The sequence below is a fragment of the Schistocerca gregaria genome, chromosome 7 (genome assembly GCF_023897955.1).
Source record: "Schistocerca gregaria isolate iqSchGreg1 chromosome 7, iqSchGreg1.2, whole genome shotgun sequence".
NCBI lineage: Eukaryota > Metazoa > Arthropoda > Insecta > Orthoptera > Acrididae > Schistocerca > Schistocerca gregaria.
Window position 1 is genome coordinate 441,601,220 of NC_064926.1, and position 16,968 is coordinate 441,618,187.

Here is a 16,968-nt window from a genome sequence, read left to right on the forward strand (position 1 = left end):
CGCTTCCCGATGTTCTATGCGAATAAAATACCTCACGTGAACAAACTGCCAAATTCCATTCTTCTCATATTTTCAATTTGTTAATGCCTGATGGAACGTACTGTAAATGTCAGTAATCATAAAGTTACACACAGCTCACCACTCATCTAACAGATGGTTAAAAATGGCATCGGCATCATCTGGAACGCATTATGCTTTACATTAATGCTTATCAGTAGAGCTCAAGGAATCATGTTGTTTTTTGCCCAAGAATCCTAAAAGAAGATGAATATTCAGAAGATGTAGCTCACTCATACTCGAACTCCGGTGACATGCGTATAGTATCTATCACTTAATTAACTGTAATTAACGAACGATAAATAAGTTTGAAACAAGTGTTCGAAGTTTACAACATCAGTCCCAATTTTTAATAGACTTGTCACTGAAAATGTAATGCACAGTTCATGGACACACCAGCTTTAATCTTCTGGAAGTTTTGAGAGGCATTTAAATCTTTTACTGCACATTCACACAGCTAGCCTTACAGATGATTACCCTAGAAAATTAATTAAAGTTAACGTACTAACGCCTCTAAAAGCAGTTATGGCGAGAGATGAAATGGAAGCAAAAACATAACATGAAAAATGAGCAAGGCATGTAGTCCGCCGGTAGCTCATCTAGAACGGATCAGTGTGAAACTCTACGAGGAACTCAGTGTTGTGCATATTTTACGTAGAATGCCAAATTCGTTACCGCGTTCCACGAAATCATGCAAAGTGCACTCTTATATATTGACGTATATGATGTTACAGTATCAAAAATTCAGCAATACTCAGAATTTATTTAGAATGAGCTGTTGCTTCAATAACGTATTTAAGTAGTAATAAATGTGGGCAGTAAAACAACTTTTGCTACAGCATAATATAGCTGCGTGCTTGTTGTTCATATCAGCGGCAGAGTAAATTATTGAGGTACTGAAGTGCGTGTTATATGCGTACCAGGAGCAGTGAGCGCAGCGTATTCCACTGAACAGTGACCCCCCCCCACCCCACCCCCCCCCCCACCCCAACACGCCCACTCAATCCCCCTCTCTCTCTCTCTCTCTCACTCTCTCTCTCTCTCACACACACACACACACAGCCACAGTGGCAACGTATGACGTACGCTGGTAACAAACGCGCTTGAGAGTTTCGTCTCATTTAAGGCCTCAGCGACGCCAAGTAGATTGCAGCACCACTGATCGTCAGAGTTCGACAAGTATAGAACTGAGGGGAGAAATGTTTTCTTAAACTCGTGATAATGAATTAATAGAAATTGACTAATGTTACAGCAAACAGTCAGCTCTAGGGGTGAAACTGTGAACTGTCTATGGTACTAATATACAAGTAACATCAGGCAACTGCTCTGTGGGTTTGTGCTATGAGAGTCAGTGAACGATAGGAAGAGCTCAGCGTAGTACAATAACAACATTAGAAATTTCCATAGATTTCGTGTTTGTTTTGAATACAGTCAGCGAGAGTCCCTTTAGTCAGCTGTAGTGCCAGTACTGTTAGGGTCGTCGTAACTGCCGTCTGCTTCACATCTCCTGTGCACCAAGCTACGTAAATTTAAGTATTAACTGTGTTTTTCTTGTTTGTCGCTTCTTTTTCCGCGTGTTTTTGGTTTTAGGCAGCTTTAATTTTCGAGTACACGTAATAGTGTTACATACATTTCGTGTTTGTTTTGAATACAGTCCAGAGACAGTTAGTGCTTATTTTCATTGTTTCCAACAAGAAGTATCTAGCAACCACAGTTCAGTCAGCTTTCAGCCGACTTTAGTGACAGCAAGAAAAAAAATGTGAGTCAAATCTTATGGGACTTAACTGCTAAGGTTATCAGTCCCTAAGTTTACACACTACTTAACCTAAACTGTCCTAAGCACAAACGCACACACCCATGCCCGAGGGTGGACTCGAACCTCCGCCGGGACCAGCTGCACAGTCCATGACTGCAGCGCCACAGACCGCTCGGCTAATCCCGTGCGGCAGTGAATTAGCAGCCTAGTTAAAAGTTGAGTACTTCACTCTCTACAGTAAATAGTTGATTTTTTAGGATGGATAGGATCTGTGACTGCTATGTACGGATGCAGGAGGAGGTGGCCCCTGTTCGCGAACAGCTGAACATGCTGATGGCTGTGGTCAGCCGTCTTCAGGCTGCTGTCTAGTAGTAGTGTAGCGGCAGTGGCGAGTCTGGTGCGTCGCACGGTACACCCCAGATGTTACATGCTTCACTCGCGGTCCCTTCTGTCGAGACTTCTTCGTGGGTATGGGGCACGGTTGGGCCACCCTCTCCCCAAGTGCCAAGTGGAGTGGCGCATTCAGAGGCATTCGCGTCGCAACAAGCGGAGGGTCAATGTGGAGGCTGGCCGTGTGTCATCGCCCGATCTGCCTGTGAGTGGACATGCGGCCGCTCCTTCAGCAAGGTCCGAGCAGCCGCACAGGGGGAGGGGTTTATTACTGATTGGGAGCGCCAATGTTAGGCGGGTGATGGAGCCCCTTAGGGAAATAGCGGAAAGGTCGGGGAAGAAGGCCAGTGTTAACTCTATCTGCTTACTGGGGGGTCTCATCTGAGATGTGGACGAGGCCCTGCCGGCGGCGATAGAGAGCACTGGGTGCACCCGTCTTCAAAGTGTTGCTCATGTCGGCACAATGACGCCTGCCGTCTGGGTTCAGAGGTCATCCTCAGTTCATACAGGCGGTTGGAGGAGTTGGTGAAGGCGGAAAGCCCCGCTCGCGGTGTGGATCTGAGCTAAGTGTTTGTAGTGTCGTTCCCAGAACCGATCGCTGTCCTCTGGTTTTGAGCCGGGTGAAAGGCTTAAACTAGATTCTCAGACGATTCTGCCGAAATCTGGGGTGCAAATTTTTCGACCTCCGTTATCGGGTGGAGAAATGTAGGGTCTCCCTGAAAAGGTCAGGCGTGCACTACACGCAGAAAGTGGCTACAAGGGTAGCGGAGTACGTGTGGAGTGAACATGTGGGTTTTTTAAGTTAGAGAATTCCCTCCCTAGGCTCGACAAGACGCCTCCTGAGACGCGACAAGGTATCAATAGACAAAACGCAACAGGAGTGACAATATTAATGTGGTAACAGTAAACTGCAGGAGCGTCCATAGAAAGGTCCCAGAACTGCTCTCATTAATAAACGGTCGCAATGCCCACATAGTACTAGGGACAGAAAGTTGGCTGAAACCAGATGTTACCAGTAATGAAATTCTAAACTCAGACTGGAATGTATACCGCGGAGACAGGCTGGACAGTGAAGGGGGTGGCTTGTTTATAGAGATAAAAAGTGCAATAGTATCGAAGGAAATAGACGGAGATCCGAAATGTGAAATAATTTGGGTGAAGGTCACGTTTAAAGCAGTCTCAAACATGGTAATTGGATGTCTCTATAGGCACCCTGGCTCAGCAGCTGTTGTGGCAGAACACCTGATGGAAAATTTGGAAAATATTTCGAGTAGATTTCCCGACCATGTTACAGTTTTGGGTGGAGATTTTAATTTGCCAGATATAGACTGGGAGACTCAAACGTTTATAACGGGTGGCAGGGACAAAGAATCCAGTGCATTATCTGTAAACTACCTTGAGCAGTTGAACAGGGAAGCGACTCATGGCGATAATATATTAGACCTTCTGGTGACAAAGAGACCCGAACGATTTGAAACTTTTAACGCAGAACACGGAATAAGCGATCATAAAGTGGTTACAGCATCGGTGATTACAGCCGTAAATGCAAATATTAAAAAAGGTAGGAAGATTTTTCTGTTTAGCAAAAGTCGCAAGAAGCAGATTTCAGAGTACTTGACGGCTCAACACAAACGTTTCATCTCAAGTACAGATAGTGTTGAGGATCAATGGACAAAGTTCAAAACCATCGTACAATATGCATTAGATGAGTATGTCCCAAGCAAAGATCGTAAGAGATGGAAAAGATCCACCGTGGTATAACAACAGAGTTAGAAAACTGTTACGGAAGCAAAGGGAACTTCACAGCAAACATAAACATAGCCAAAGCCTTGCAGACAAACAAAAATTACACGAAGCGAAATGTAATGTGATGAGGGTTATGCGAGAGGCGTTCAACGAATTCGAAAGTATTCTATGTACTGACTCGGCTGAAACGCCTAAGAAATTTTGGTCTTATGTCAAAGCGGTAGGTGGATCAAAACAAAAAGTCCAGACTCTCTGTTACCAACAAGGTACTGAAACAGAAGGCGACAGACTAAAGGCCGAAATACTAAATGTCTTTTTCCAAAGCTCTTTCACAGAGGAAGACTGCACTGTAGTTCCTTCTCTAGATTGTCGCACAGATGACAAAACGGTAGATATAGAAATAGATGACAGACCGAAAAAAAATCAAAATCGCTCAAAAGAGGAAATGCCGCTGGACCTGATAGGATAACAGTTCGATTTTACACAGAATACGCGAAGGAACTTGCCCCCCTTCTTGCAGCGGTGTACCGTACGTCTCTAGAAGAGCGTAGAGTTCCAAAAGATTGGAAAAGGGCACAGGTCATTCCCGTTTTCAAGAAGGGACGTCGAACAGATGTGCAGAACTATAGACCTACATCTCTAACGTCGATCAGTTGGAACACGTATTATGTCTAAGTATAATTGACTTTCCTGGAGACTTGAAATCAACTCTGTAGGAATCAGAATGGGTTTCGAAAAATCGATCGTGTGAAACCCAGCTCGCGCTATTCGTCCACCAGACTCAGAGGGCCATGGACTCGGATTCCAAGGTAAATGCCGTGTTTCTTGACTTGCGCAAGGCGTTTGATACAGTTCCCCACAGTCGTTTAATGAACAAGCATGTCATTCCCATTGGAGAGAAGTCTTCCGAAGTAAGAGTGTTTTCAGGTGTGCCGCAGGGGAGAGTTGCTATTCACAATATATATATATATATATATATATATATATATATATATATATATATATATATATATATATATATATATATGACCTTGTGGATAACATCGAAAGTTCACTGAGGCCTTTAGCGCATGACGCTGTAGTATATCGAGAGGTTGTAACAATGAAATATGGTACTGAAATGCAGGAGGATCTGCAACGAATTGACGCATGGTGGCAGGGAATAGCAACTGGATCTCAATGTAGACAAGTGCAATGTGCTGCAATAAGTAGAAAGGAAGATCCTTTACCATTTAGCTACAATACAGCAATTCAGTAACCAGAATTAGTTAATTCCATAAATTATCTAGGGGTAGGCATTAGGAGTGATTTAAAATGGAATGATCATAAAACGTTGATCGTCGGTAAAGCAGATGCCAGAGTGAGATTCATTGGAAGAATCCTAAGGAATTGCATTCCTAAAACAAAGGAAGTAGGTTATAGTTCACTTGTTAGCCCACTGTTTGAATACTGCTCACCGGTGTGGGATCCGTACCAGATAGTGTTGATAGAAGAGATAGAGAAGATCCAACGGAGAGCAGCGCGCTTCGTTACAGAATCATTTAGTAATCGCGAAAGCGTTGCGGAGATGATAGATAAACTCCAGTGGAAGACTCTGCAAGATAGACGCTCAGTAGCTCGGTACGGGCTTTTGTTGAAGTTTCGAGAACATACCTTCTCCGAGGAGTCAAGCAGTATATTGCTCCCTCCTATGTATATCTCGCGAAGAGACCATGAGGATAAAACCAGAGATATTAGAGCCCACACAGAGGCATTCTTCCCATGAACAGTACGAGACTGGAATAGAAGGGAAAACCGATACAGGTATGTACCTTCCGCCACACACCGTCAGGTGGCTTGCGGAGTATGAATGTAGATGTAGAAGTTTCTACGAAGTATAGGAGAGAGAACAGCAGTTACAAACAAACATGAATCTTTGGTGACCCACAAAAGCGGAACAACGTCAAACACGCACAGGGACTGCTATGTGAGAAGAATTAAATGGATTCGACAGCAGGAAACCAACTAGTCGAGTTTATAGGAAGCCTCTGCAGGTTCCTGTTCAAAACCAGATCTAGCGAAGGGATTGCACCTACTCGTCAATACCGGTGTCGGATAACTAAGATATACGCAGCGCTTGCCAAATACTAAAGTAACGGAATCGGAAGTTTCAAATCACCAAGCGTTTAAAAAAAGTAACATTAATGGGGCATGTCAGGCGAGGCATGACCAATTATTTTGACGCAGTTTGCAGGCAGCGGTTGACGCAATGGAGAATAAGGATCGCTAATCCAAGGGTCGGGCGGTCGATTAACTACTTAGAAATTTCGTTTTATCTTCAGTTTTTACGTTTCTTTCACTGATATTGATCTGAAATAATGTTCTATATATTCAGAAATTGGTACACCTGCCTAATATAGTATAGGGCCCCCCATGGCCACGCAAAAGTGCTGTAGCACGACGTGGCATGGACTCGCCTAATGTCTGAAGTAGTGCTGGAGGGAACTGACACCATGAATCCTGCAGGGATGTCCATAAATCCGTAAGAGTACAAGGTATGGAGATGTCTTCTGAACAGCACATTGCAAGGTATCACAGGTACGCTCAATAATGCTGGGGAGCTTGGTGGCCAGCGGAAGCGTTTAAACTCAGAAGAGTGTTGCTGGAGCAAGGATATCGCGTTATCCTGCTGGAATTGCCCAAGTCCGTCGCAATGCACAATGGACATCCACAGATACATGTCATCAAACAGGACAACTACGTACGTGTCACGTGTCAGAGTCGTATTTAGATCTATCAGGGGTTCCAATCACTTCAAATGCACAGGCCCCATCCCATTACAGAGCCTCCACCAGCTTGAACAGTCCCCTGCTTACATGCAGCGACCATGGATTCATGAGGTTCTCTCCATACCCATATATATCCATCCGTTCGATGTAATTTGAAATGAGAGTCGTCCGACCAGGCAATATGTTTCTAGTCGTCAACAGTCCAACGTCGGTGTTGACGTGCCCAGGTGAAGCGTAAAGCTTTGTGTTGTGCACTCGTCAAGGTTACACGAGTACACTTTGACTCCAAAAACCCATATCGATTATGTTTCGTTGAATGGTTTGCCCACTAAGACTCGTTGAAGCCCCAGCATTGAAATCTGCAGCAATGTGTGGCGGGGTTGCACTTATGTCGCGTTGGACGATTCTCTTCAGTCATACGAGGTTTGTCCGGAAAATACGTATAAAAGTTGAATAATGAATTTATTTTACAATTATTCGGGTATTACAATATGGTCTCCTTCAAAGTACTCGCCCTGAGACGCGATACACTTCTGCCAACGCCGTTTCCACTGTTGATAACATTGCTGAAAGTCTTCAGTTGTGATGTTGTTCAGTTGCCGTGTCGTTTCCGCCTTGATGGCCTTCACATATCCCAAGTGCCGACCCCGAAGCACTATTTTGCATTTCGGGAACATGAAGAAGTCACACGGGGCTACATCGGGTGAATAAGGCGGGTGGTGTGTCACGGTGATTGAGCTTCGGGGCCAAAATCTCGCGCACAACGAGCGACGTGTGAGCGGGCGCATTGTCGTGATGAAGGATCCACCTGCCCCCTTTTGCCAACTCCGGTCGAACTCGGGCCACACGAGCTCTGAGACGTGTCAGAACATCAACGTAAAAATTTCCGTTCACTCTCTGGCCAGGAGGGACAAATGCCTTGTGAACAATGCCCCTACAATCAAAGAAAACAATCAACATTGTCTTCACATTGGACCTTGATTTTCGCGACTTTTTTGTTCTCGGTTCTCCTTGCTTTGAAATTTGAGCTCCACATCGAATTCGTAAAACTAGGACTCGTCTCCGGTGATGACCCGATTGAGAAAGTCCCCTAGTTCCTCTGCTTCCAACCAATTCTCAGAGCACTCAACCCTCTTTGCTTTCTGTTCTGGCGTCAAGGGCTTCGGTACGATTTTCGCACACAATTTCTTCATTTCAAGTTTTTGTGTCAGGATTTCGTGAACGATTCTTTTGCCGATTGACAGCTCGTCAGCAATCATTCTGACTGTCAATCTACGGTCTTTAAGAACACTAACCCGAATTCGTTCAACATTTGCATCGGAACTCGATGTCGACGGGCGTTCTGGGTGAGGATCATCGTTCACTTCTTCTCGGCCATCCCGGAACCTTTTTAACCACCTGTTCACGGATGGTTCCTTCAGAGAATGGTCTTCGTAAACCTGTTTCAAACACTCAAAAATGTCACTGCCATTCTTGCCTAGCTTTTCAAAAAAACTTGATGTTGACACTCTGTTCCTCAATCAGAGAGAGCTCCATGCCGACGGCAGGTGAAAAAGGGTAACTGTCAACAAGCTGCCGCACACTCCCACCTTCGCGCAGAGTGGTCTGACTCGAACTGAGCGTTGATGGAATTGATCACAGCAGTAGTCCCACCTGGCGGTGACTGCAACTTGTAACATAAAGACATTATTCAACTTTTATACGTATTTTCCGGCCAAACCTCGTAGTTGGTCCCGTTCTTGAAGGATATTTCTCTGGCGCGCAGAGATGTCGGAGATTTGATGTTTTACGGGATTACTGACATTCACGATACGTTCGTGAAATGGCCGTGCGAGAAAGTCTCCACTTCATCGCTTCCTCGGGGACGCTATGTCCCACCGCTCGTGCGTCTACTATAATACCACGTTCAAAGTTGATAAGCTGCCGTTGTAGCAGCAGTAACCGATCTAACAATTATGCTATACACTTGTTGTCTCATATATGCGTTGCCGACGGCAGGACTGTATTGTGCTTGTTCATATATCCCTGTATTTGAATACGCATGCCTATACCACTTTCTTTGGTCTTCAGAGTGGTTCATTTATTGATATTTTCGTAGTCACAGAAAGAATGGGAAAAGAAAATGTGAAAATAGAAATTTACAGAAAGGTTACATGAGAATTTCGAATGTAAAATTAGGGTGGTTTTATTCTTGTAGAGTTGAATACTTTAGACGTGCTGGGACAATACCCCTCATCATAAAAAAGTGTATTGTGCAATTTTTTACAATCTTGCAGACGTTAAGAAGCCACATTTTTGGAATGACATGTTTTGAAGTTACTACATGAAAAGACTTACATTCAGGAAAGGTTGTATCTCATCGCACAGTTTGGGAGCAAACCATGCGTAACATATCATTTCGCCAAATATTGCTCAAAAAAAAATGGTTCAAATGGCTCTGAGCACTGTGGGACTTAACATCTGTGGTCATCAGTCCCCTAGAACTTAGAACTACTTAAACCTAACTAACCTAAGTACATCACACACATCCATGCCCGAGGCAGGATTCGAACCTGCGACCGTAGCAGTCCCACGGTTCCGGACTGAAGCTCCTAGAACCGCACGGCCACACCGGCCAGCAAATATTGCTGAGGACATCTCGTTATTATAATGCAGTATATTTTAACGCTTTCTTGGCGGGATGCGATTTATTTGTATCTGTCCAGGAGATAACAGTTGTTTTGAAACTTTTTGGTCAAATTATACACTTGAGAGTAAGAAAAGTTTCCGCATAGGGACTCGATGCCACGACTCTCGGATTTCCGTTCTGCACTGTTCCTGCCGTTTTCAGACTCGTCATTGGTCTTCAACTGCCTACTGAGCTATTCATTATCACAATATCTATACCATAAAAGGACTTCAAACATATCTCATTACTCCTTAGTACTTTCTCATTCCACATCTTTGCGCATTAATTTTTCCTTACTAATCTCTTGAATTTTAGCCTACTCTTCATCATTTTTTTAATGACGGAGAGCAGGCTAATATTCAGGAGACTTGCCAGGAAGATTCAATGAGAAAAGATCTGAGATACAGAAGTACTAAGACGTAAAGAGAAACGTCTGAGGCTACAGATACTGTGATAATGAGTGGGTCAGTAGGCAGTTCATCTGAAGAGGAATGGATGACACTAAAAAGTGCAATCGTAGAAATAGGAGAGAAAAGCTTAGGTACGAGGAAGGTAACTGCGAAGAAACCATGGGTAGCATAATTATTTCTTCAGTTGATCAACGAAAGGAAGAAGTACAAAAATGTTCATGGAAATTAAGGAATACAGAAATACAAGTCGCTGAGGAATGATGTAAATAGGAAGTTTAGGGAAGCTAAGGCAAAATGGCTACATGAAAAATATGAAAAAATCGAAAAAGATACGATTGTCAGAAAGCCTGATTCAGCATATAGAAAAGTCAAAACAACCTCTGCTGGAATTAAAAGCCAAGGCAGTAAGATTAAGAATGTAATTGGAATTCCACTATTAAATGCAGAAGAGAGAGTGGATAGGTGGAAAGAGTACATTGAGCGCTTCTATGAGGTGTTGGTACTGTCTGATAAAGTGATAGGAGAAGAAACAGTACTCCATATAGAAGAGATCGGGGGTTCAGTGTTAAAATCATTTGGGGTGGGGGGTGGGGGAGAGGAAGAGGGCTGACGGCAACAGAATGATTATTCACGTTTGTTTTTAGAATGTACCAGTCTCACGATATACCATTAGATATCCGGAAAAACATCATCATTAAAAAGGAAAATTAAAGCAATAACAGCCCTCGGTCATCCATACAGTTCCAAAGACTGCAAGAGCCAGCGAGTGCGATAGTTATCTCCCAATCAGAGTAACAGCTCATGCATCCATATTGCTGACAAGAATGGTATACAGAAAAATGGAAAAGATAATTGAGGGTCGGTTAGACGACGATCAGTTTGGCCTTAGTTAATGTAAAGGTAGTTCTGACGTCGTAGTTGATAATGGCAGGAAGACCAAGGAAAAACCAAGACTTGTTCATAGGATATGTCGATCTGGTGAAGCGTTTGGTGACGTAAAATGGAACAAGATGTTCAAAATCCTGAGAAGATAGGGGCAAGCCATAGGGAAAGACGGGTAACATACAATATGTACAAGAACCAAGAGTGGACAGTAAGGGTGAAAGACCAAGAAAGAAGTGCACGGATTAAAAAGGTGTATGACAGGGATGTAGTCATTCGCCGTGCTGTTCAATCTGCACATCGAAGAAGCAATGATGCAAATGAGAGAAAGGTGCTGATCACATGCCCCTCCACATCCGCATCCAGTGGCGCCTGTGGGCTGAGTATGCATCGTTGGGACTTTCAAGGCATCTTCACGACAGGAATTAAAATTCAAGGTGAAAGGATATCGATGATACGATTCGTTGATCACTTTTCTATCCTGATTTAAAGTCAAGATGAACAGTATAAAGAGTGCACAATATGGACCGAAAGTAAATCGAAGAAAGACGAAAGTAATGCGAAGTAGCAGAAAGGAGAACAGCGAGAAATTTAACATTATAATTGGTGATCATGAAGTAGATGAAATGAAGAAATTCTACTACATAGGAAGCAAAATAACAAATGATGGGAGGAGCAACCAGGAGATAACACACTCTCACTGGCAAAAAAGGACATTCCTAGCCAAGAGAAGAATACAACTATCAAAGGCAGGCACTCCGTCTTCAGGCCACAAATGGACCATCGGGACCATCCGACCTCCGTGTCACCCTCAGCTGAGGATGCGGATAGGAGGGGCGTGTGGTCAGCGCACCGTTCTCCCGATCGTTATGATGGTTTTCTTGGAGCGGGGCCGCTACTATTCGGTCGAGTAGCTCCTCAATTTGCATCACGAGGCTGAGTGCGCCCCCAAAATTTGGCAACAGCGCATGGCGGCTGGATGGTCTCCAATCCAAGTGACGGCCACACCCGACAGCGCTTAACTTCGATGATCTCACGGGAACCGGTGTATCCACTGCAGAAAGACCGTTGCCTGACTACTATCATATATAGGTATTAATTTGAGGAGGACGAGATTAGGTTCAACGTCCCGTCGACAACGAGATAATTAGAAACGGAGCACATGCAGGGTTAGGGAAAATGTGCCATTTTGAAGGAACCATACCGGCATTTGCCTTAAGCGATTTTGGGAAATCAAGGAAAAAGGTGAATCAGGATTGACGGACGTGTGTTTGAACCGCCGTCCTCCAAAATGCGAGTCCAGTGTGGTAATCACTGAGCTCCTCCGTTCGGTCTCAATTTGAGGAAGAAATACCTGAGAATGTACGTTTGGAGCAGAGCAGTGTATCGCAGTCAGACATGGACTGTGGGAGACTAGAACAGATGAGAATCGAAGATTTTGAGAAGTGTCGCAACAGACGAATGTTGAAAATTAGGTTGACTCATAAAGTGAGGAATGAGGAGGTTCTCCACAGAAAAGGAATATATGGGAAACACTGACAAGAAGGAGAGACAGGATGATGGTACATCTGTTAAGATATCATAGAGCAAGTTTCATGGTATTAGAGGGAGCTGTAGAGGTAAAAACTGAAGACCAAGACTGAAGTACATCCAGCAAATAATTGAGGACGTAGAATGGATGTAGTACTGTCTGAGGTGGAAAGTTTGGCACAGGTGAGGAATTCGTAGGGTGTTGCATCAAATCAGTCACAAGACTGAGAACTAAATACTAAATAATGATAATAATAATAATAATAATAATAATAATAATAATAATAATAATAATAATAATAATAATATATCTGTTCCTGCTGCCTGAAAATGACACTGTCATAAATTGCTCATACCTTTCATCATCCACACCAAAAGTAGTATCTTTTTCTAAACGCTTGCGCTTCTTGAGCTCAAGCTTCCGTCAAGTTCGTTTCTGACCAAGCTCCTGCATACAACATAAATTTGGACAAGATCGGTGATGATGAGTAGGTGTGCCTCTTGTCAGTCATCTGCTGTGCTTCTTGATTGTGTTAGCACCGAAATTGATAACGATACAAATAAGATTGAAGTACCAGTTATGTCCTTCGAAACTGTTTATCCGAAGAATCTCATATCTCAGTTAGTACTACCAATAGTTGCATGTGTAGAGTCCCCGGGTGCAGGGTGGCGTGCTAAAAGGCAGGATGGTGCGATGGGTCGATGGGGTGAGGTGTGAGCCCAGGTGGCTCCAGAGAAAGCAGCTACTGCAAGTGTAACAAGTTCATTCAATGACACATCTGTGCTGTTTGATACAGTGGATCAGTGTGAATTATGCAGGGCTGGCAGCTTGTATGTTCTGCAATGATGAAACGGTATTCCTCCATGCACCGCACTGGCTGCCTCATTAAGTAAGCTAGCCATGCAGTTTCCGTGAGAGCAGTGTGTTCTGTATGATGACGTATCTCAGTGACGTCTGGCTGCTTCACTGCGCAGGATGCCCATCGCGCCGGCCGTAGTAGCCGTGCGGTTCTAGGCGCTACAGTCTGGAGCCAAGCGACTGCTTCGGTCACAGGTTCGAATCCTACCTCGGGCATGGATGAGTGTGATGTCCTTAGGTTACTTAGGTTTCAGTAGTTCTGTTCTAGGGTACTGATGACCTCAGCAGTTAAGTCCCATAGTGCTCAGAGCCATTTGAAACATTTGATGTCCACCGCGATGAGTTAGTTTTCCGCTGATGGCGGACGGCAGCTGGTGTGAGAGAATTGTGTCTCGTTGCCCGCTGACCAGGAGTCACCTGTGCTGTTGGAGAAGACTTGGTGTTGCCAGCTGTGGCCGCGCCTCTAAATCCGGAGACGGACTCAGTACATAGGTTTATCGCACTGGCGTAGCCGCGAACCGGTGAATTATACAGGAAGGTCCATGTCCCATCCTCGACTGACACCGCCCGATATTCGTGGTTGGCCTGCGAAATTCTGAATAATTCTGTTATAAAATGTAACCAGTATCTACAATTAGCAGCGACGTGCTTGTTTTCCATATGAACCACAACCACTCGTGTATCCTAAAGACTACTGCCACTTTCGGTGTGGAAATCTGCCTTGACCCCTGATGCACTAGTGTGTGTAGTACCAATCAGTTCCCTGATTCAGAAAGCAAACCGACCACGCAACACTGCGCTGGTCTTAATGAATTACTATAATTACAACATATCATGCTTGCTTCCTGTCAGCATTACTGCAAAACACTACTCAGGCTTACATTAATGTGCCCGTACAAGGTGGTGACACTACACATGGAAACGAAATGACGAATAAGGAATTAAATGAACACGGAATTGAACAACTGAAGACTGTTGACAGAGGAAATTAAGATTCTCCCTTAAAACCGTTAAACTGTTAACAAAATAGTAAAACATAATATTAAATGTCATATAAATAAAAAGAAAATTCACAATAACTTAAGGTTACCTCAAACAATTGATACTTTTGAGATATGGATGTACAGAATGTTGATGAGAATATCAGGTATGAACGAATGAACAAACACATGAATGCTTAAAGAGAAGACGTTGTCCAGTATTTGTTACCAGAGAATCCTGCAGGTCATTGGACACATACTTGGACGACAGGAGCATGACAAGGAAAAGACGACCATCTACGGCAAAGTGGAAGGGCAAAGGCTGCAGGGGCGATATCCAAGAAGATGAACGGCCTGGATAAAGGAGAACACAAAACAAACACGGGCCAGCTACTTCGAGATGCAAAGGACCTGGAAAAAACTGACACAGAGTGTTAAGAGGATCATGAGAGAGGTCATCAGCTTTCGACTATAAAACACGGCACTTTGACGACGAAATAATATAAAAGACACCAGATACATAGAATGAATGTGAAGAGTTTTAGATGGGCAGAAGGATTAAAATTAGATTCAGAGAATATATCCAAAAATCAAGGAAAAACACATCCGAGCAACACATTTTATCATGGCACTTGATCAGATAAATACACAATGTCACAAATACACTCTGCTAAAAAAAAAAAAAAAGAAAGACACACCACGAAGAAATTATCGTAACGTGGCGAAAATCAGTAAATGCAATGTATATCTAGAGACAAACAAATTATTACAATTTCAGAAAAACTGAATGAATTATTCAAGAGGAGCTCCACAAACCGAGCAAGTGAATAAAGTGTTAGTCCACCTGAGACTTTTACGAAAGCAGTTGTTCGGCTTAACACTGATTGATAGTATCGTTTGATGTCCTACTGAGGATCAGCGTGCCAAATTCTGCCCAACTGTCGCGTTAGATCGTGAAAATCTCGAGTTGGTTAGGAGAACCTTGCCCACTTTGCTCCAAACATTCTCCACTGGAGGGAGATCCGGTGACCTTGTTGGCCAAGTAACACACGCAGTAAAAGCTCTCGCCATTTGCTGGTATGTGTGACCATGACGGCTCGCCACGAAGAGCAACAACATGGCTCGTGGAATATCGTCTTCGTACCACAGTGCTGTAAGCGTACCGTGATGACGACCAAAGGGGTCCTACCTTGGCATATTACATCACCCACTGGTTGTTGGGCCATATTTGGGCGACATTCAGGTTAGCATCCCATCGGTATGCGTCTACAGACACGCCTTCGGCATGGAACCGCATTGGTTGGAGAAGAATTGTCTTCGGTGGTAAGTCCCGCTTCGAATTGAGCCCCGATGACCAACTCTATCAATCAATTCCAAGCCGAGTAACTGCTTGCGTACTTGTCAGAGGTGGACCAATGCGTTACTGAATTGCTTAATTTGCAAAACTCGTTCTCTTAAATAAATCATCAAATTTTTCAGAAATAGTAATTATTTGTTTGTTTGTACATGAACATCTACCAATATCCATATAACTCGGATAAACTCTTAATGGTGTCTCGTTTTTTCTGTCTTAGAGTGTATTGTTAGCAATCTCACAGAAAAAAGCTCTGTGTCGGGTCATTTCCAGGACGCGCTCGTCGCTTATCTTTTCTCAGTCTGAATAAATACACTCATGCTCATAAATTAAGGATAAAGCTGATACATGGTGAAAGGATGCTCTGGTTGGCGGTTTGCGGGTTTAAATCGCCTCGGGTTATGACCTTGTGGTGCATTTGACCTGCGGTCGTCGCACGGTGGCGCTGGCAGCAGTCCACATACACAGAGGTGTGTCGGTGCATGTCAGAGCACGGTGCAGCGAGTAAGTGTGCAGACGTTTTATAGATGTGCTAATGGTGACTGTGTGTTGCAAATGACGTTATGAGGGGTAGAGTACTAGGGTGACTGGAGGCTGGTCAAACACAGAAGGCCGTAGCACGGCCCTCTGTGTACCACAAAGTGTGATCTCAAGTTATGGCATCGATTCCAGCAGAGAGGAAACGTGTCCAGGCGCTACAGTACAGGACGTCCATAGTGTACAACACCACAAGAAGACAGATATCTCACCATCAGCGCCCACAGACGGCCACTGAATACTGCAGGTAGCCTTGCCCGGGACCTTACTGCAGTTCACAGCTATCTCCAGATACCCAGTCTACAGACGACTGAATAGACATGATTTATTCGCCCGGAGACCTGCAAGGTGCATTCCACTTGTGGAGCAGCGGGTGGAAATATTTGTTAATAATAAATGAATGTGGAATGTCCTTCGCGGCACATGCACCATATGTGGGGCAGTGGGTGGAAATATTTGTGTTTAATAAATGTTTTATAGAAAAGACGCATTTCCTGGCCGATGCACCATATGTGGGGTGGTGATTTTTCTTATTGAAATGTTCCTATGATTTATTTAATGCTGTTGTTTGCCGTTCTCAACACTGGCTCTCTAACTACAATATTGGCAACCAGAAAGTGATTAGCAAAATTTGAAGCCTGTATTTAGATTTCCTAGTGCCCACTTCATCTGAGAAATACACTTATAGCTACAGCTTTTAGCTCTGAGGAATTAGGAGATTGTCTGGGATTCATAATCCAAAACGATTCACTCTAAAATGTTCACTATATTCTGAAAGTCACAGATCAAAAAGAATCCACACAATCCAACTACTGTTAAAATTAAATGTTTAAGTGAATGCTCGCCAATAATTTGATGATAATGTTCATCAAATAATACATAATGGTAGAATGTCTGGCCCACAGCGGCACGTGAAAATACGACATACGCAAACTTAAAGATAGATCATTAAAGCCATCCCAGAATTAACACTTCACTCAAAAACGATTTCATGGGTACACGTATCCCGAGTAACTTATTACGGCATGCGA